The 22,220-nt window shown below is 38.3% G+C and overlaps 1 long non-coding RNA gene across 1 annotated transcript in view; it reads right to left on the bottom strand.

Moving 5' to 3' along the window:
- The window catches only part of LOC122791293, a 95,940-nt gene that overhangs the window by 918 nt on the left and 72,802 nt on the right, over positions 1 to 22,220 (bottom strand). The window lies entirely within an intron of this gene.

Genomic DNA, 22,220 nt, shown 5'->3' with positions numbered 1-22,220 from the left:
AAACATTATTTTTCTATAACTCCAAGGTCTCAGCATGTTGGAAAAATGTAAATTCCCAACTTCGCCTGACTAAACATTATATCTTACGTTAGGGAAAATAAGTATCAGATTTGCAGACATAATAATACTAGCAGCCATTTTTTTTTACTAAGATTTATGCACAAAGAGCATATCAGTTAAGCAATTGTTCTTTATTTTCAATGAAAATAAACTTTTCATAAGAAAAATGAACTGAAACTTCATTATGCGGTTACACCTATTCAGGGATAATACAGTTTTTCATAAATGCCTGACTTTTTTAAAATGGAGCACAAATAAGCAATAATTATTGTCAGGCATTTATTATTTGTGATGAATGACATCTTTAATTTTGGTGTAGATTTCTTTTTAAGAAAATTATTTATTGATTTAACATATATACAATATATACACAAAAGGAATAAATCCAATATCACATATTATTACACAGTGTTGAAATACATTAAATTATCAGACTAATCTAATATAATTATCAAATTAAGTATCTTGGTATTTCAATGGCAACATTTCAAGGTTATCCCAAAAACTAGAAGTCTTAATATGATCTATAGATCTTATTCTAATCACTTCTTTTTCAGTTTTACATAACATTGCTGTTAAACATAAAACTTCTTTAAATGTAGGAAATGAGTTTGATTTCCAATTTTTTGTAATATTTTTTCTACTGCAAGGAAACAACAAAACATGTTTGATGTTTGGCCTTTACAGGTATAGGAAGTAGAACATTAATTAGTATTGTTGCTCTTGTTAGAGAACAATTATCAGACCATAACCATTTAAAAATAGTTATCTCTTCCCAATAAACATTTGATTTTCACAATCTTTAAACATATGTGCCCAATCAGCTTTTACATCTTTATTGCATCTCCAGCAAACTGAATAAGTCACTTTAACAAACTTAGACATTTTATAGGTTGTAACAAACATTCTTTGCATATATTTTCATATAAAAACTTTCCAATACAAACTGGCTAACTGACTTAAGTAACACAGCTTTATTCTTGCCATCAGTTGAGTTAATCGATCCACCACTATCTAAAAAATTCCAAATTTTTGAATCCAAGTTATTATTATTTATGATTAACTTGTATAACTTGGACAGATTTTTGTTGTAGGCTGATTTACATTTGATGGTAGCACCTATATACTCATATAATGGGGAACAGTGGTCTGTTCCTTTTCATCCATATAACCTATACATTCATCTAATTTCTTTGTAATAGATAATATTATTTGATTAACAGATTCATTCAACTTATAATCTTTCATTAAATATTCTGTTGACTTAGTTTTCCCTTTTTAAAGCAAAAAAATAACACTAACCCATTCCTTTTTAGCAAATTCATATCAACATTGTTTTAGCTTTCTATAAAGTTAGAGGTGTATACAATAGGAAAACACAGCATTTTCCATTTTAAAATTAATATGATTTTAAAAACATGATTTTTAACTGTTTTTAGGATTAATCTCATATTTGAACAATATAAATATTGCAAAGCTTCTTTCAAGCATATGTTTTAATAACCAAATGAATGGGATGTTGCATACTTCTAATTTATTATATTTGTTAAATGTATAAGAATTTAGTATAATCTGTTCTTGAATGGTTTTCCATTGACTAGCATGCATTAAGTCTAGCCAAAATATAATAGAGTTAACATTTGCAGCAATGGAATAAGGTTGTACATCAAGAAAGCTAATACTACCATATGCCCACAGTGTAATATACTGTTTGTAAGCTATTTTTGGCTTTTTAAGGTACCATAACAATCAAATTAATATTTTTTCTATTTTCTCTAGGATCCTGAAAGGTAAAAAAAAAAAAAAAAAAAAAAAAAAAAAACACTCATTCCAGTTTTTAATAAGGAGTAACATTTCTTCAATTATTATTTCAGAATTATGATTAAAATCTTGGTCATGTCCCAATAAAATTTTATTCTTAATTATTTTAAGTCTTGTCCTACCCAATTATATTTATATTTATCTTTTAACTTACAATATAGTAGTTGATTTAATATTGTTTTAATTCTATTATTATTATTACATTTTAGCAATACTTCTTAAAATGTTTTCAATTTTCTCATTTCGTTCTTCAATTGAATAGTTTAAATGCCTTATAGTCAGTAAAACATCATCTGCAAACAGCTGCATTTTAGATTGACAATCATTAATTGAAAGAAAATCGGTTTTGCCATTGTTTCTTATACTGTTAGCTAAAGTTTCAGTAACTATTGCAAACAGTAGAGGAGACAAGGGACTTCCTGGTTTTGCACCTTTCTTTAAGGTAAATGCTTGATAGATATAAGATCCAATTTTAATATATGCTTTGGAATCTCTAGACAAGTTTTTTTTTTTAATATTCCAATAAATTGCTCTAAAAATGCAAATGCTTCCAAAGTTTTGAAGAAATAGCTCCAGTCCACAAACTCAAACACTTTCTGAATAGCTAAACTAAGTATTGCCAGTTTTTTTCTTCAGTTCATCTGCTAAAGCTAAGAGAGTTGCTACCATTTTAATATTATCATGAGTTAATCTATTGACTATAAATCAAGTTTGATCTTTATTAACTAACTTATCTACTACATCTCTTAATCTTAATATGAAAATGGAAGCAACTATTCTATAATCTACATTTAGTAATGAAATCAGGCTAGAATGAAACTAGCTTTTTTATCTTTTCCTTGTTTAAGTATAGGTGAAATTACAGAAAATGTCCATGATGAAGGAATTATTTTGTCAGTTGGATTTATCATGAAAACCTCACTGAGTAATTCTAAAATATTTAGCAGAAGTAGATTATGTAATTCCATACTTAAACCATCTAATCCTAGAGCTTTTCCATTTTTAAGTCTTTCTAAAACGTCTGTAACTTTTATGAAGGTAATAGTTTTTTTCAACAAGAGACAATTGTTAATCATTAAGTTTATTAATATTATTCTTTAAATACTTAGCAAGTTTGCAATCATCAGGTTTATTATTTTTATCTTTATTGAGATCCTCATGGATCTTTTTAAATATTAAGCAGTTCTCTGTGTCTGAAGTAAGTTTATTAGTGTGAAGGATCCAGATATTATTGATTTGTCCCTTTTTGCTTAATATCGTACTTCTATAAGCTTATCAGTGAAGATTTTATGGAGTCATTGCATAACTTTGTAATTTAAATTTTTTAGTGCTTTCTCCACTTTATGAATTAAAATCGATTGATGTTTTGTTGTTAATTTTTTAATGAATTCAGTATTATCTAATTTCTTTGTTTGCTGTTCAAACCTCATTTTATATTTGTCATCTTCTATTTCTAATATCTCTTTGCCCCACTCTTTCATTTTATTGTATGCATTTTTAAGGAGTCAAATAGTATAACTTTCCTAACCTGACCATCATCATTCAAAGATAAAAAGCTATCAATTATTTCCTTAAGATAACTCTTAAATTATTTTTGTTTCATTAGATATACTGGAATTCTGTGAATAATCTGAAATATCCTTAAATCCATTGATATGTTAATACTTAATACATTATGATCAGATAAAGGACAAGGAATAGCTTTAAAATAATTAACTTTATTAAGCAAATCTACAGAGGCATAAATCCTGTCAATTCTAGTTTGCATCCCTGATGCAGATTTCATACTACTCAGAAAAAAATTATATACAAAAAAAGAGATTTTCCTCACAGTCCAAAATCCACAATATACAAATGTTAGCCCTTATATTAGTAAAACAGTGGTCTCTTTATTTTCTCTGCATTTCTTTCTTTCATTTGGAGTTAAAGTGAAAATACAAAATAAAGGTCAAAAAGCAAGATGGAGTAAAAAATCTAGAATAATTTGCCAAAAGCTAACAAGGAAAACCAACTACAAATAAATATATACAAAGGAGATGGAAGAAAGTGTAAGCTGAAACAAGAGTGAAGCCTTAGTGATTCATATTTGAGGTATATGCATTACATGAATAAAGGTACAATAAGCCTATTCTTCCAGACATTTAACTATATTTAACACTGTACTTAATTGGGTGGCCACGGTGGTGCAGTGGTTAGCATTGTCATCTCACAGCAAGAGGTTCTCTGGTTTGATCCTTGGCTGGGGTGCCTTCAGTGCGAAGTCTGCATGTCCTCCCTGTGGTCGTGTGGGTTTCCTCTGGGTGCCCCGGTTTCTTCCCACATCCCAAAGGTATGCTGCAGGTGGATTGGACACTCTAAATTGGCCCTAGGTGTGAGTGTGTGTGAGTGTGTGTGTGTGTGTGTGTGTGTGTGTGTGTGTGTGTGTGTGTGTGTGTGTGTGTGTGTGTGTGTGTGTGTGTGTGTGTGTGAGTGTGTGCCTTCTGTGGAAGGTTGGGCGACGGTCTGGCAACTCAACACTGTAAAACTCCACTGCCAATCATGAGCAGACAGGTGATCCGCTGTGGTGACCCCTAACCGGGAAAAGCCGAAAGAAGAAGAAGAAGAACACTGTACTTAATTCATAGGGACAACTTCTTAGGTAGATACAAGGCTTGCTATCCAGGTGTAAATTGAGAAGCCTAGCCCAAACCCGCAACTGTTCCCAGGCTTTGTCTTGTTAATTAGCAAATGAGGGCTGAGAGAATCAAATGGTGTACCACAGGATCTAAAGCTTGCTGCCTTAACCCTCTGCACCAACTGCCAGTACTCACAGCTGTTGCTGTTTCCTTCCTTACCCTTTTTGCTTTAACCTCATTTTCTCTCTAGAATATTTCTGTGAATTCCATTTCTACCCCCAATTCTGCCAGACCATCTCACATGCCTAGAATATTCTCTGTGCAGTAATTTTTGAAAACCAGGAAGTAGCTCGCCAACTGTGCCCATATCTCGCCCCTCCCCATTGCTCCCACTGCAGTTCTGTTTCAGGATGTTACTTTCACATCTACATCTTCTGGACATGATCTAATGCATTACTATTATGTTGCCTCCATGTCTTTTTGGTCTTGGATGGGAAGACCTCTAACATCTCTGGTTTCTGATCTTAGCCCTTCTTTTCTGTCCCATTCCTTCCTACAGTCTAATATCCTTTTCTTTGCATGTCTTCTACAACTGCACGTAGTACTCATAGTCTAGACTGATCATTGCAGTGTAAAAATTAATGATTACATTTCAGTTTCTAAAGTCCAGCTCTGTCACTAGTAGTCCAGCCAAGGTGTGATCAACCCATACATTTAAACCTCTCAACTTCTTAGTGCAAGAAATCTGGTCAAAGACAAAAAATATAGGGGAACATAGGCTGTAAAATATGGGCAGATTTTAAATAGTGCTCTTATAAGCTTAGAAAGTTTCTAGAATAGCAGGTTTTGCATTAGCATGCATTTTATGAAGGATATAAAGGCTGAGACTAAAATGTCTGTCATTATTTAGTGACTTCAGTTTTCTCCAATTTGTCAGAAAACCACAAATATTATGAGTAACACACCAAAAATATGAGACAAATATATGCACATTTGTTTAGACTGACTTGCTGCTGCCTCCTTTATGCCTATTTAGGAATTATATCTAAATCCTTTTCTAGATTTCTCTCTCTTCACTGATGTGTATATTTTGTGTTTCAAGAAGAGATAGCTTTATCCTGTTCTATATGTCCTCAGATATATGTAACAAACTGAAGATGATGGTGTTTGTCATTATAAAATGTCTTGTCAGTTATGCAGTCATATTATTAGTAAAAAATTTCCACTAAGGCAAAACAGAAATATTTATAGATACCCAGTTATGGATTTATTTGAATTTTATTTGTATTCATTCATCTGTTTAATTATTTTTAACTGACTGCGTTGGTGTTCTAAGCATCATAGTTGCATTTTTACAAGCATGTTCTAGTGGCAAGAACACACTTATACTTAGATCATTCTATGCCATACTTTAGAAATGGTCATTTAGGTGTACATTTTAGGGGTCTACTTTAATTAAACGAAAGCGGAATCTGTTGAATACGAATCTGTCGACACATAAACAGCGAAACACGGAAATGTCGAATGCACTAAATAGTGAAATCGGAAATATCGAATTGTCATAGTTGGCCCGTCTGCGGTATAGCTCCGTAAGGTAAGTGTGTGATAGTTACGGACCTTAAGGTTAGGGTGCAGGTTAATGTAAGCGCATAGATAGGTAATGTATGTAAGGTTTATTGTAGGGTTTTAAGTGTATGTGTGTGAAATATTTATTTTGTGTGGGTATAGTTCTGTAGGGTAAGTTTGCGGTAGTTACAGACCTTAGGGTTAGGGAGGGGTTAAGAGTAGTGCATAGATAGTTGTGTATGTGGGGTTTAGTGTAGGGTTACAAGAGGGGTTTTGGTGCTTTAATTTAGGGTTAGTAGTAGGGTTTTGGTTAGTGTATGTATGCGTTTTTTGTTGTGTTTGCGTATGTAGTATGTTACGGGAGGTGGGTTGGCCGGCTATTGCGGTTTCAATGTTTAAATTTCGCGGTTTTGCGTGTTTGACGTTATCACGTTTTGCTGTTTATGTGTCGACAGATTCGTATTCGACGGATTCCGCTTTTGTTTAATTAAAGTAGACCCCATTTTAGATAACTGGCCATATTTTTAGACAAGTGTGAGTAAAATGGAATGCAGCAGATGCAAGGAGGATGCCTGGTACATTCAAAAGCAATAAGCAAGACAAACATGCATGGCAAACTGTGTGAGGTTTATGATAATATGGGCAATAGTCAAAATACAAGAAAATAAACATAAATAATAGTATTTTGTTGCAAGTGGAGCACCCACTTAAGTGGAATGATGGTGCCAAGTTGAATTAGTACCATTATTCAGAGATGATAGCTTAGGGGCAGATGGTATGGTGAAGTCAAGCAGTGTAGTAGCAGACTTGTATTATGGAGTCTTCTCTGTAGGTGAAGAAGCACAAAGAAGTTGAAAGTAAAGAGAAGAGAAGACAAACCACAGGAGAGAAGGATGTTATCATGGTAAATATATACTCCCAACAGAGATATCAATAAGGAGACTATTTGATAGTGGAGTAGTTAGTCAGAGTTTTGAAAAGCTTGCGACAAAATAAGAAATGATGTAGAAAAAGAAGGGGATATGGAAGCACTAGTTAGTAGAAATCATCATGGCGGCTGCAGTGGTGCAGTGGTTACCATTGCTGCCTTACAGCAAGAGCTTCTCTGGTTTGATCCTCAGCTGGGGTGCCTTCTATGTGGAGTCTGCATGTCCTCCCTGTGGTCACGTGGGTTTCCTCTGGGTACTCCAGTTCCCTCCCACCTCCCAAAGACATGCTCTAGGTGTACTGGGCACTCTAAATTGGCTCTAGGCATGAGTGCATATGTGTGCCTTCTGTGGAAGGTTGGGCCCTAGGCTGGCAACTCAACACTGTAAAAAACTCCATTGCCAATCATGAGCGAACAGGTGATCCGCTGTGGTGTCCCCTAACTGAGAAAAGCCAGAAGAGGAAGTTAGTAGCAATCATCTAATGCATTCCTGTTTTTTTTTCAGTTATTGCTCTCAACATGTTATACTTTAGAATACTTCTAGAGTAATTAAAAAAAAATAAATAAAAATAAAAAAACAGGAAGCTCCATATAGTAAGAAAATATAATTATGTAATTTGAATTTACCATAACAGCTGATGTCAAATGATCACTGCTGCAATAACTTAGTAATTTTGGTTATATCCTGCTAAAGATATAATGAAAAGCCAGCTTCAAAACCTTCAGAGCACATTCCACTCATTCAAACTGTCAAGCATCTCAAGATGGGCTGACTAAGGGGGTCTATATTAGAACATCGAAAGTTCATTATTTCAAATGTTCTAACATCGAACCCTGTTCAGCGAACGCTGACAACATCGAACATTCGGAACAGCAAATTCTTTCCCTAAAACACATACACACAACACAAGCACACCAAACAAACAGAAATCCACACACATATACCCAAAATCTTGCAGCTAACCCTACACTAAACTGTACAAACACCACTAACTATCCACCTACCTTAACCCAAACCCTAACCCTAAGGTCCATCATTATCGCACACTCACATCACCCGCGCCCTAACCCTAACTCACCTAACTCACCTTACCTGCCCTAACCCTCACGTCACACAATCGCACACATACCTCCCTTGCACCCTAACCTTAACTCACCTAACCCACGCCCAATCACACACTTACCTGACCCCGACTCGTAACTTTCCACCACAGCGCTGAAAATAGCAAAACGACAGAAACAGACAACCAAATTCTTTCCCTAGGAAAAAATTCAGTTATCTGTCGTTTCGCTATTTTCAGTGTTCGCCGAATAGGGTTCGATGTTAGAACATTCGAAATAATGAACTTTCGACATTCTAATATAGACCTGACTAAGGTAAGTCTGGATGCAAAGCCTTTCGGAGCTTTCCTACTAGCAGAAGGAGGGTGGTTGAACATGGAAAGGACTATGCCAGTAACAACACATAAATGTCTACAACCTGGCATAAAAAAAAACTAAAAACAACTAAAATACATAAAAAACACCTAAAAACCAAGGAGGATTGAGGGAGGCAGTGGCTACTGCAGTAGTGATCCTTTGAACATCTACTGTTATGGTAAGTTTAACTTATGCAAGCGTACTGCATTCTTCATATTCATCTTCATATTGATCACTGCTGGAGTAGCTTTACCATAGTTAACTCCATTTGGGAGGTGGAAGGAGAAGAGTCAAAGAACTCCTGTAAAATGGTCCTAGCAAATCTTGATCTGGACCTAGGGAAGGAATCAAGCTTATTATGCTTATAAAAGTTCATACAGAGGAAGAAGTAACAGCTTCTAGAATATTTGTACAATCTGAACCTTTCCAAAAAGACAGCAATAAAGCCAAGGCCCTAGTTGTAAGGTCCTTGACCCTACCTGGAATAGATTTCTTATGGTGAAGATAACAAAAGGCAATAGCCTTATACAACCATTTGGAAATAGTTTGTTCTGACACAGATTATTTCTTATAAAGGTAATAAGGTGCAAACAATTGATCTGAAAATCTGAGAGATATAGTTCTCTCAAGACAGTTACTATGTTGTCTGTGGACATCCAAGGTATGGAGTATCTTTTTTTCCCTCATTTGTAGATTCAGTAAGGAAAACAAGGCAATGGATAGTTTGGCTTAAAGTAAACTTGGATACCACTTTAGGCATAAAAGAAAGAATACTTCTCAAAGAAACGCTGTCCCTATGGAAAATGAGGTAGAGTTTTCTCACCATAAGAGCTTGCAACTCAAATATCCTTATTGTGAATTATATTCCATAACCCTCCCAAACAACCTTACTACTATCATAATAACACTCCTGTTTCCTTTTACCTAATTCCCAACTTCCATTTAATCTTTTAACACCAATTTCCATCTACCTTTCTCCCTCCCATATTGCTTTCTATGGTATTCATTCATAGTCACACTCCTTGCTAATAGTGCCAAGCTGTTCTACAGTGTATCCTCTACTTTTTCCCAAATAAACCCTCACTTCTTCCTATTTTACCTACATTCTTATACTCTAGCCTTTTAAACCCCTTTATTCCTTACATTCCAGAGAAGATACTAGGACAACCTAACTACCTTCATAGAAAGTAACTCTTTCCTACCTACCCTCTATCAGTTTTCAGACTGCACCACTACTAAATATCATTCTGCAATGCAACTTCTTTTTCCTTCTTGAACCCTACTTCCACACTACCTGACAACTACAACATACAGATCCCTATATTTAATCATGCTACTCCTCAGCTTATCCTCTATTTTTGTCCTGCTGCTGGGTCATATCTCATCCTACCATGACTTTATAATACCTCTCAACATCTCTCCAACTCTGTCCCAGCCACCTATTCATACGTCCTTCCTTCCCTCTCCACACATAGCACTGAACCTATTTATGTCCCTCATCTTTACTCCAAATATAGATTGATAAACTACATTTCAGCTCAAACAAAAACAAAATTAAGTTGAAAAATACTCTCCAAAAAACAAGTATCAATAATTCCCAAATATACTAAAATCCTTCTAGGAGTAGACATTCATCCTAATCCTGGCTCCACCTATCACAATGAACATCAAGACAATTATCTTCCACACAATTTCCTAATCCTACAACAGTCAGTTTACAGCCCCAGTAATCTGACTTTTGTTGCCATAAATGTTAGAAGCATAAGAAATAAAATTGCTGAAGTATATGCCTGGATTACCCAACATAAGCCTGATATTCCCGCTGTAATTGAAACTTGGATTAAACCCAGCATACATGACTCCAAAGGTATACCTCCCAGTTATAATATCATCTGTAATGAAGATATAAAGAGGGAATGTGGTGATATTGCTGTAATATTTTATATCAACTACCGCATTTCCCCCTGCCCAAAGAAAAGAAAAGGCATCTGCCTTCCAGATCTTCTTGTGTAGAGTCCTGGAACAAAATTTTGCCAGTAGATTGCCAAAGAGGAGGCTAAAAGGTTTATTTAAGGAACTCCCCACAGATGGACCAGATGCTGGAAGAACCCCTGATTTAGAGTCCAATCATGAGGGTCTGCTCTGGTCCTGCTCAGCTTGCCTGCCACAGACGTTTGCTCTGATAGAATGTAGGGTGCTTTAAAAGTGAGATTGCTCTGTGAAGCTATATGACTAGCTAACATAACTAGTCTGCAAAGGGGGTACAACCTGGTTTACCCTTGCTTACTGATGTAAAACATGACAGTGGCATTGTCAGAAAAACTTTGAAGAGGTCCCTGGAGCCAAAGGTGGTTCAGATAGTTGAGTGCTTTGTTCTCCTAGAGCTTACATCTGCCATTGGTGTCTCACACCCCTGCACTTTTATACCTCCTGAAACTGTGCCACAAGCAAAATCCAAAGCAGTTGTGGTGACTGACTTCTTTGGAGCAGGGACGGAGAAGGAGAGACCGGGATTTAAGAATATCTGTTGTCTATTGTCTCCACTAAAAGATTTCTCTTCTGACAATCCCCAGCATTGGGATTTGAAATGAAAATGGAAGTTGATGCTGGGACCAAAGTGATTTCAAATACCAGTGTATCTTTCTCATGTTGTATATTGCCAGGGGTATCAATAATTATAGATGCCATGTGACCCAAAATTGTGACATATTCCTTCACAGTGACCAAAGACTGAGTGGAAAACCTTAAAAACAGATCTAAATATGGATCTATTTTTCTCTTTGAAAGAAAAGCTCTTTGAACAAGGTGTCAAGTTGACATCTCAGGAACATAGTCCTGTGTGAGGGAGTCAAGAAAGACTTTTGACTGTTCTTTTAGAATCTCAGCTTGTGTGAGAGATCTCTCATCCAAGAGAGAGATTCCTGACACTTTGAAAAAGACTCTGTAAAGATAAGCAAGTCATTTAAATATAGAAAATATGGATACCCTGCAGCTTGTAATGAGCTATAACTGGAGAAATGTCTAAAGTCTGGATGAATACTAACGCGATGATAAAATTCTTTTAAGTTGTTACCAGAAAACTTGTAATGAAAAAGAAGAGGTAACAGGCTGTGAAGTGAAATTATTTTGAATTACGGCAACATCACAAACACGTTTAGGAAAGAATGATCCAGAATGGGTCTCTAAGCATTTTCTTTATTTGGCACGACAAACATCCTTGAATAAAAACTATTCCCTATTTAGGAAGAAGGAACTGGTTCTATCAGTCTTTGGGACAGTATGTGATAAAGAACAGGTAGAAACAAAATAGTCTGATGTGAAGGATAAGGGGATGATGCCCTGGAAAGGAGGAATATACTCCCACTGCTATATGGAACCTTGATGAATGATATTCATAACCCATTTGTCTTGATGCAATCTGTTAGCAAAGAGAAAAACAGAGATTAAGACTTTCTGGAAGAAAAAGGGGGCCAGGGTGAGAGTGGGTTACAAGGTGTCTTGAACAGCTATTCCGATATATTCTGTTTTGGGAGGTTAGAGACTTCTTTTAGAACTCCCTTGAGATTCTTTCTTAAATGTTTATTTACTTGAATTCTGTTGAGACTGTTTATTCTGTTTTCTGCCAGAAATGAATGAGGGAAAGAAAGTGCTTTAGACCATTTGGAAAAGGAGAGTTGAAAAATGTTATATATATTCCCTGGCTCAGCTTGCCCCTTTCATCCCACTTTTGATCACCTCTGTAGCACAGGGGAGTAACACTAAATTCCTATCTAAGGGAGAATTTAAAGTTTTACTTTTAACATCAGCTGAAAGGTTCCAAGAATGCATGCAAAGCTCCTGAAAACAGTAGCAGTGGTTATAGCCCTGGAAGAAGCATCAACAGACCCATGTACACACTCTACAGGGCATCCATGGATTTGAAAATTTAAGTTATTATGAAAGACTGAAATATCTGAACTTCTACAGTTTCTCATATAGATATTTAAGAGGGGACCTTGTTCAGTTATATAGAGCATTTATTTATTTATTTATATTTGTTGACCGGGAGTGTCCGACTGGACGTAGGTCCATTTTCAGCGGAGGCCCGGGGAGAAAAGCTCCACAGTTAAAATAAACAGACAGTAGTTACATTGGATTACATAGCGATTAACAATTTACATAGCAATTACTTACAACATATTTACAGATGAAGAACATAGTACATCAGTAGACAACTAGAATCTTTATCTGTGAAGTACATAACAGACATTAACAAATGTTACAAGAAGAAGTTCCTGCTGTATAATAAGTACTGGCTTATGAGCATCTGAGCTTGCTATAATCAAGGTAGTTAGTGGAGTGGAAAGAAAGGTAGTGGTTGGATGGGGTGGGTGATATTAGAGTGGGAGTTGCAAGGGCATAGCCAGCATGTTTTTAGGTGCGCTTTTAGTAAAGTTTTGAAGTGAGTGCATGATGGTATGGAGGTAAATGTGGGTGGGAGGAAGTCCCATAATTTGGCTATGGTGCAAGAGAATAGTGCTTCACCATTTAGAGACAACTACCTCTGGGAATGTCTGGGGTTATCAAAAAATTGTAGAGAATCATCAGACAACCTACACAGAAGAATGGTGACCAGTGCAAAAGAAGAAACTAAGTTATTTAATGCAGATTTTTCCTCATCAAAGAAGCTGTAGATAAAGCATCTTTCATAATTTCACAATTTGTCAGATAAAACGTAAATGAATCCCTCTTTTACCAGAAGCTACTTTAAAAGAAGGATCAAAAGCCCAAATTAAATCCTGAGCCAGAGGCAATAAACTATTCCTGTCTAAAGAAATTTGACAAGAAAAATGGGGGCAACCTTGTCACTAATGGTGGCAGCTGCATCCCCAGAGATGGGCACAGCATTCTAGCACTACATTGAAGCCTTCACTGTTCCCTCTCCTAAGACCAACACAACTGGCTTTCCATTGCCCTCTGAGGGGACTCTACAGCTGCAGAGGATGTGGACTGGACTACATGAAAAGAGACATGGAGGAGCTCTCCGATCTTGTAGCCCAGGCAGGTGTGACCCTAGTCCTGAGTAGCATCCTGCCATCACCCAGAATGATACCACAGTACAAAGACAAAATGATTGACTTTAACAATTGGCTAAGCTTCTGGTGTCATTCTAAGGGAATCCAGTATCTGTCTGCCTGGGATGACATGATTGACAGACCACGCTGCTTTGCCAGAGATGGCCTGCACCTGTCACCCTTGGGATTCCGAATACTGGCAAAAGCTCTTGCCACCCCTATAGTGCCTTTTTTAGGCAAGGTTCAAATGACAAATTTACCACCATAACAGGCACAAGCAAGAAAAACCTGAGGGTAATGCTACTCAATGCTAGAAGTCTAAACCTCAAAATGCACTCACTCGAGACACTCCTTAAAATGGATAACATTGACATCTGTGCAGTGACAGAGACCTGGTGCAAAGCTCCAGAGAGCTCCCCTGCATTACCAGGCTATAATTCATACCACACCTTTCGGCCACCAAACCTGGACCAAAACACTAAAAGTGGAGGCCTGTCCATATTCATTAAAGATATCCACACCTCCAGGCTAGTTGCTCAGCATAATGCATCTGAGATTATCCAAGTTCAACTAACTCTGGGCAAAACCGCAATCCAGATTGTAGCTTGCTACAGACCCCCCACCATGCCCCATTAAGGTACAACCAAACACTCTAATAATGGGTGATTTCAACTACCATACCATTAACTGGGAAAACTACTCATGTACTAACTCTTTTGCTCAACGTTTTCTGGAAATCCCCAATTCCAACACCTTGGATTAACTTATCCACACCCTCACCAGGTGCAGCAATATCCTAGACCTGGTTATCACCAACATGGGTGACCGGTGTTCCACACCAGAGGTCAGCTCCTCATTGGTCAGATCCGACCACAAGCTAATCACCATAGGCATCCACATCCCGCTCCCACCCCCCATTAGGAAAACAACCGTAAAACATTTCTCCAAAGCCAACTTCATGCTTCTTAAGACAGATGTGGCAAACTTCACAACACCCATGCAGATGGACAATAGAGGTACGACTGCTGAATCCTACACAAATGCACTTTATAAACACTTACACGAGTGCATGGATTGTGCTATCCCTAACAGAACCAAGATGCTATCCTCCAAAAAAAGGAAGCCAATCTGGTGGTCTTCTGTTATAAACAAACTGTACATCAGATGAAAGAAACTGTTGCAAAAAAAAGTAAAATCCCACGATTGGAGGAACTCCCTGGTCAGCCTCAGTAAGAAGCTGAGATCCCTCATAAAATCCTCCAAAGCTAGTTAGGAAAATAAAATTGCCACTGATTCTAAAGACAACCACAAAGCATTCTATAGCTATGTCAAGAATCTCAATGGCAACACTCAGATCTGCTCTGAGTTGCAGCACAATGACACTAAATATACAGAACCAACTGATATTGCCAACATCCTGGCAGACAGGTTCAGTGCTAACTTTACCCCCCCTCTCACCCCCTAAAGGGCCCATCTTTATACCGGAAGAATGCAACGTTCCTGTAATCACGGCTGCACAGGTAAAAACCTCATTCTCCAAAGCCAAGAACACAGCATCCATGGGACCTGACAACATCCCAGGCTGCCTTCTACATGAACTACAAAATGAACTGGCACCCCACCTAAGTACCATGTTCAATCATAGCCTCACCTCAGGCTTTGTGCCCATTGAATGGCGCACAGTGTTGGTTATCCCACTCCACAAAGGGGTGGCCACAACAGACTCTGGGAACTACTGCCTTATTAGCCTGATGAGCCTGGTCTGCAAGGCCATGGAACGTCTCATCATGGAACTCATAAACAAAGACATTGGAGATCTCCAAATGCTGGACCCCACACAGTTCGGATTTGTAAAAGGCAGATCATGTCTCCTAAACCCGATAGACTTCTTTGAAGTAGTCACCAAAGCCATAGATGAGGGTAAGGTGGTTTACACAGCCTATCTAGATCTCCCCAAGATGTTCAACACCATCCCCCACTCTGAAATTATAGATAAACTCACTAAACTAGGTATACATCCCTATGTCACAAGATGGGTTGCCAACTGGCTTACTGACAGAGCCCACACTGTGAAAGTAGCAGACTCCAAATCAGACTTCAGACCAGTGACAAGTGGAGTACCACAGGGTTCAGTCCTGGGTCCTCTCCTGTTTGGTATCTACTTCTCTGAAGTACAGGCTAACACAGAAGGTCTTTGGCTAACTAAATTCGCAGATGACTGCAAACTAGGAGCTATAATCCAAACTCCTAACGATGTGGACATCCTACAAAAGGGCCTCACTGAGACAGATGCCTGGTGTCAAAGCCATGGTCACAAGCTCAATGCCAAAAAGTGCATTGTCATCCCCTTTGGCAAAAACTCTGTACCCATGAACTACCACATAGGTGGTAGTATACTTAACACCGAAAGTGTGATAAGAGACATTGGGACACAGGTGGACAGTAGTCTTTCCTTTGATAACCACATCACCACAGTGGACAGGAATCCTTCTACGTGGCACACCTCATCACAAAAGGTTGCTCATCCAGAAAAAAAGAGGTCATTGTTCCCCTCTACTCATCACTCATTAGACCCATTGTAGAGTACAACGCCCCTTTTAGTATGTACCTCACAAGACATCTACAACAACTGGAAAGGCCACAAAAATACCTCACAAAGAGGATCACTGGCCTCAAACAGATGCCTTATGCAGACCGTCTCAAAAAACTCCAGCTTTACTCCGTCGCATATAGCCTACTCAGAGGCAATCTTTGCCTAACATACAAAGCTATGTCAAGCCCAGAGCTGTTGGACATGCTCCACTTAAAGAAATCTCAATCCCTTCGAGCTACACACTCTAGGGACCTAAACCTTGTCACCACAATAAACAAAACATGCTGGAGGGATAGATTCCTGTCCCAGAGACTTCCCATACTCTGGAACAGACTACCTATCTATGTCAAACAGAACTCCTCATTAGCATTCTTCAAGAAAAATCTTGATGATTGGATGGGTAATAGGAAATTCACCCCTGGGATCACTTCTGTGGTTCTGCTTGACAGGGGCACAGGAAAATAATTTTCTTGGGTGGTGAAAGCCAAGGTACCTTTTTGGCTAGGCTTGTATAGGCCCTAGGGCCTATAGCCTAGTACCTACCTATGAACCTATGAACCTATGGTAACCCCCTGTCCACAGTGGCTGTAGATGCTTTCCAGAGGGATCCAGCGTAAGAGATGAGTGATCTGAGGTGCAACAAATGGCCACAGTAGACTCACCCACCTGCGGCTGAGGCAAATTTCTAGCCTGCTGATAAGGCAAACGTTGTTTGCTTTACTTTTCTTTTTTATTGCTGGAAGACAGTCTAAACAAGGGACAGGTAGTCTGTTCCATAGTCAAGCCAAAAATGGTGCCTCTTCCCTGGGGAAGGCAAGCAGCAAATGCTGTTAAAACTACCAGCCCAAAAAAGTTATTTTTTGACAGAAAAAAAATCACAGTAAAAAGCACTTTCAAATACTATGCCAGACCCCCAAGAAAAAATAAACACAATTGCTCCACAGAAAATATGTGTTCAGTTAGCACTACTTTTAAACTGACAGAAAAAAAAAAACAAGTGATGTATTTAAAAATATGTTACAGTCTCAACACATTTCATTAAAGCACTACACTCCTATCTTTTAAATACATTTCCTAAAGAAGAACGCAATAAAGCATCAATAAATTTAAGAAAAGAGAAGTTTTTCCCCAAAGGGAGCTTATCTGCCCAGTAAAGAAAACAAAAGCCAACCATTGATACTCAGACGCCTCAGAGTAACATAATCTTTGGCAGCAGTAAAGCTCTGAAGGGCTTTGTTCCCAAATTTGTCTTTTACTCAGCTCAACTTGATTGTTTGACATTTTGGGTAAATGGAGGGTACACTGAAGTTTTGGAAGCTGGACAGCTGTTATATCCTTGGCAGGATATAACCCATATAGCTAAGGCTACTGTAGCAGTAATCAGTATGAAAAACATCTAGTTTATTGAAAGCACCTTCTTCTTTGGTTAAACTGCAAACACGTCTCAGTAAGATTAGTGTCATTTATGCAGAATGAACAGATAACATAATGCTTAAGCCTATTTAGTTACATGAGTTTGTGCATAACTGAATTGATCAGGTAACCTGTACATTTATTCAGTTGAAGATAACCTGTTGTCTGCAAAAAGAGGAAATGATGTCTGCAGGGATCACCAAGTGAGGTGAGTCAGCAGATCTTGAATGTGATGTTTTGTTTTCCAATAGTAATAGTATCCTACAAAATGCAATATAAATGGGATGGCATAGTTCGATCAAATGGAAAGTATGTTTTGCCTATGGAACAGTGTGCTTCACTAGTGAGAAGACTAGTTACTTTGTATCTGTACCTTAACTGACCAGAAACTTTGCTTATTTTTCATCAGACATGATGACCAAAGGACAAGGTGGTGTTCAGTAAAACTCTTCGTACTTGAACAGATCAGTTAGTTAAACCTGGTAGTCTTTGGAGTTTTTGAAAAGGACTGGATCTACTTTGCTGGATTTTGATGCATATTAATAGCAATAGCTTTGCCTTGTTTGAAATTGTGTCCAATTGTCATTCGGTGAACCTACCAAATAGTCTATAAAATTCATGATGATGAAGAGAACCTTGCAAAATATCAGTGCCATAAAGTATAACCAAGAATTGTGAGTTCCAAGCTAAATCCAGAACCTCATACAAAAAAAGATGACTGCAATTGCCTTGGCTTGGAATCCCAGTCAGTAATAATACAAATTATAAAATATGTTGTACCAACTTTCATTGGGTCATGCCTTTCAAGAAGATAGTCCTCAAATCATTTCTGAGGCCCCTCATGAATAAATAATTTTTGAAAATGGGCTGTCAGAGGGATATGCATGACAAAGTTAAATGCTCCCTGGATATCCACTCATAATGAACCAGACAAGGTAGAGTAGTCCATGCTCTTAAGAAGGTGTTAGTGGCTTGAAACAGAGCAGTGAAACAACTACTGCGTTTTGGTAAAACTAAACTGAAAGTAGATTGCATGTGATGATGTGTCCACCTAACAAATTACAGACCATATTTTTCTAATACTTTCCATAGAATTGGAAAAATAGTAATAGGACTGAAATGATTTGCATCTTAGGAGTTTGAACTTTTTGGAAAATGAGTAGGATTACTTGCCTTCATTGTATAGAGCTATTCCAAAGGTGAGAAAAGAAGGACCCAGGATGTAAACTATAGGGCAGGAATTTGAGAGTGAAGGATGTAATCATGAAGTTTTCTTTTATAAAGAAAGTTTTGAAGAAGTACTTTGACTAAGGCAGCAGAAGCATAATCCAGTTAAAAAGTTGGCTTGTAGTTATTGACTCAGTTTTTGTCCAGCACATTAAAGGGTATAGAATAACCGGGATAATACTCATTGCTTGGTTTCCAAAACAGTGAGTAATCACATCTTTTGACTATATCAGAGCAGGTAGCTGAGGTGTGCTCTGGTACTGCAATATTAAACATACTGTTGTAGATATCATTAGGTAGAGTACTGCTTCCTTGGCAGAAACATTTGGATAACTGAAGAGGAACCTTTGACTACTTTGTAGAAATACTGACTTCGGTGGCTTGCCTTTAAAAAAAGAAGTTATGTACTCACCATAACATTCCATGTTTGTTGTCCAGGATCTCACCTTCTTTCTTGCTTTGTGGGTTCGGAGCAGATACTCAGCTCTGACCCGGCCATATCCTAAAGCTCGAGAGCTTCCACTGGCTCGAGGCTAGACCCCATCCTAACATGCCTAGCAAGAGGTACCCAGATCTTGTTTGTGATAACCCATAACACTAGACTAAACATATATATATATATATATATATATATATATATATATATATATATATATATATGTATGTATGTATACATATACTAATCAGTACCAGTAGACAACATTGGTAGATCCTAAGCCTAACCAAGTCATGAGGCAGGAAGGGAATCATAGCACAAATAGCCAAAATCAAATAATTCCTCTCAATCTTCCAGGAAGGGGAAAAGGTTGGAGGGATGCAAGAAAGAAGATGAGATCATGGACAACAAACATGGAACATTATGGTGAGTATAAAGCTTCTTTATGTTATGTTGTCCCTATATTGCCTTCATTCTTGCTTGGTAGGACAGCATCCCCAGTACCTTCTTTCTTGGGTGGCTCAAGGGAATAGAATCTTCAGAATTGTGGAACCTAAGGATGCCCTGTTCCAGGAGGCCACATCTACCTTGTAATGCATGATAAAGGTATGAGGATTAACCCAAGTAGTTGCCGCACAAATTGAGTCCAAAGGCAGTCTAGCTTGAAATGCCATAGAAGTAGATAAAGCTCTAGTGGTATGCCCACAAATGTTTCCTGGAAGTTGCTTACCTTGAGAGCTATAGACATCTAGTGGAATGCCCACAAATTTTTCCTGGAAGTTGCTTACCTTGAGAGCTATAGACATAGGTGATGGTGTCTGTAAGCCATTTTGATAAAGGTTACTTTTGAGACTGAAGTACCCTTTCTGTTTTGTGAAAAAAAATAAACAATTGGTTGGATTTTTTTAAGTCTTTTGTCCTGTACAAGGAGAAATGCAACTGCATGTGCACATCCAGTTGGTGGAGTCTATATTCTGCCTTGTTGCTATGATTTGGGAAGAAAACAGGGAGTTCTATTGATTGATTTAAATTTGACACAGAGGAAACTTTTGGTAGAAAAGATGGATTAGTTCTGAGAGAAACCCTGCCTTTGTGAAAAACTAAATAAGGGGGACAAATGGAGAGAGCTTGTAACTCTGATACCCCTGAGCTGAGGTAATGGCAGTCAAGAAGATTGTTTTCCAAGTCAAGAACTTCAGAGGACAGATAGCAGCTGGTTCAAAAGGAGGGAGAATCAAGGAGGCTAAGACAAAGTTTAGATCCCAAGGAGGAGGTGGTTCTCTTAATGGGGGTCTCAAGAGGATAGTACCTTTCAGGAAAGCTTTGCATAATATGTGGGACATAATGTTTGAACCCATTTCTCCAACATGATAATTGGAAATAGCAGCTAGCTGAACTTGAATTGTAATTGCAGCTGCCCCTTGATTAAAAGACTCAGTCGGGAATTCCAGAATTTTTGAAATCGGTGCAGTAAAGGGATCAATATGATTTTTGGTTGCCCAACAAGAGAACCTCTTCCATTTGCTGGCATAAATATTTCTAATTAGAGATTTGTGAGAAGAGATCAAAATGTGTCATACTGCTGGAGAAACATCAGGAAGCCTGGCTAAGACAGGAAGTGGAGAAACCAAGCTGTCATCTTGAGGGTCTGAATAGAAGGGTGGACCATTCTTGACTGATGCATCAGAAGCTCTAGAACTGGGTCCAGAATCCAAGGCTCCTCCTGGAGATGGGGCCAAAGGAAGGGGAACCAAATCTGATGAGGCCAGTTAGATGCAATGAGGATTAGCCTGCAACCCAGTGATTTTTCTTTCTGAAGAATGTTGGGTATTAGAGGGAACAGGGTAAAAGCGTAAAGAAGTCCCAGTGGCCAATCATGAGCAAATGCGTTCCTGGGTAACTGTCCCGGTTGGGGGACAAGGGAAAAATAGCTGCTGCATTTGGTATTCATGGACATGGCAAAAAGGTCACAGCAAGGCTGACCCCACTTACGAAAAATTTGATTCACAATTTCCTGTTTCAGGAACCACTCATGTGGTATGAGAATTGCCCTGCTTAGCTTGTCTGCTATCACATTGGATTTCCCAGGATGTGCATTGCAATCAGAAAGCGCTGAGAGGACACCGCCCACTGCCATACTCTTAGAGCCTCATGGCACAAGGGGTAAGATCTGGTTCCACCTTGCTTGTTGATGTACCAGACTACAGACATGTCGTCTATCTGAATTGCAATCAACCCCATCGGTAGAGAGCCCTGAAGTGCTTGCAATGCCAGAAGTACCACTCTCATCTCCAGGATGCTGATGTGCAAGTGGTATTTGTGTTACTGCCAAGTTCCTTGAACAGTCTGTCCCAGATAATCCTCCCCACCCTATCTGGGAAGCATCCATGGTCACTGTGTCTACCGGTTGGGGAAGGATGAACGGCCTGCCAGTTATTACTTGCATAGACTGAAGCCATCACTATAGATCCTTTTTGCAGATCCCATAATGTGGATCTCATGTGACATGGGAAGATTCTGTATGGACCATTGAGCAAAAAGAAGCCACTGCAATATCCTCATATGGAAGCATGCCAAGGGAACTAGTGTTATTGCTGCCACCATTGAGCTTGGCACTTTTAGGACAAATCGCGCTTGAATCTTTTTTCTCCTGACCAAAATTGACATCTGATGTCATATGGTTGACACTCTCTCCTGAGGCAATTTTGCGATCATGTCTTTTGTATTTAAATTGGCCTATATAAATGTAATATGCTGACAGGGCAACAAGGCAGATTTTTCATAGTTAATAGTGATACGTAACTCTGAGCAGAGACAAATTGAGGTGTCCCTTGCTGAGATTAGTCGATGCTCGGTGGTGGCAGTAAGGAGCCAATCATCTAGATATGGAAACACCCGAAATCCTAGACACCTCAGGTGAGCCGTAACTACTGCCATGCATTTGATGAACACTCTGGGGGCTGTAGTGAGACCAAAGGGCAGAGCTTTGAACTGATAATGACTGGCTCCCAGCCAGAAGTGCAGCTATCTCCTGTATTGCCTGTCCATTTTGATGTGGTAGTACGCATCCTGGAGATCAGTGGAGCAC

The sequence above is a fragment of the Protopterus annectens genome, chromosome 17.part0, assembly GCF_019279795.1.
Source record: "Protopterus annectens isolate FY-2018-M chromosome 17.part0, PAN1.0, whole genome shotgun sequence".
Lineage (NCBI taxonomy): Eukaryota > Metazoa > Chordata > Ceratodontiformes > Protopteridae > Protopterus > Protopterus annectens.
Note: the sequence above shows the minus strand (reverse complement) of the source record. Positions and strands in the feature narration are given on the sequence as shown.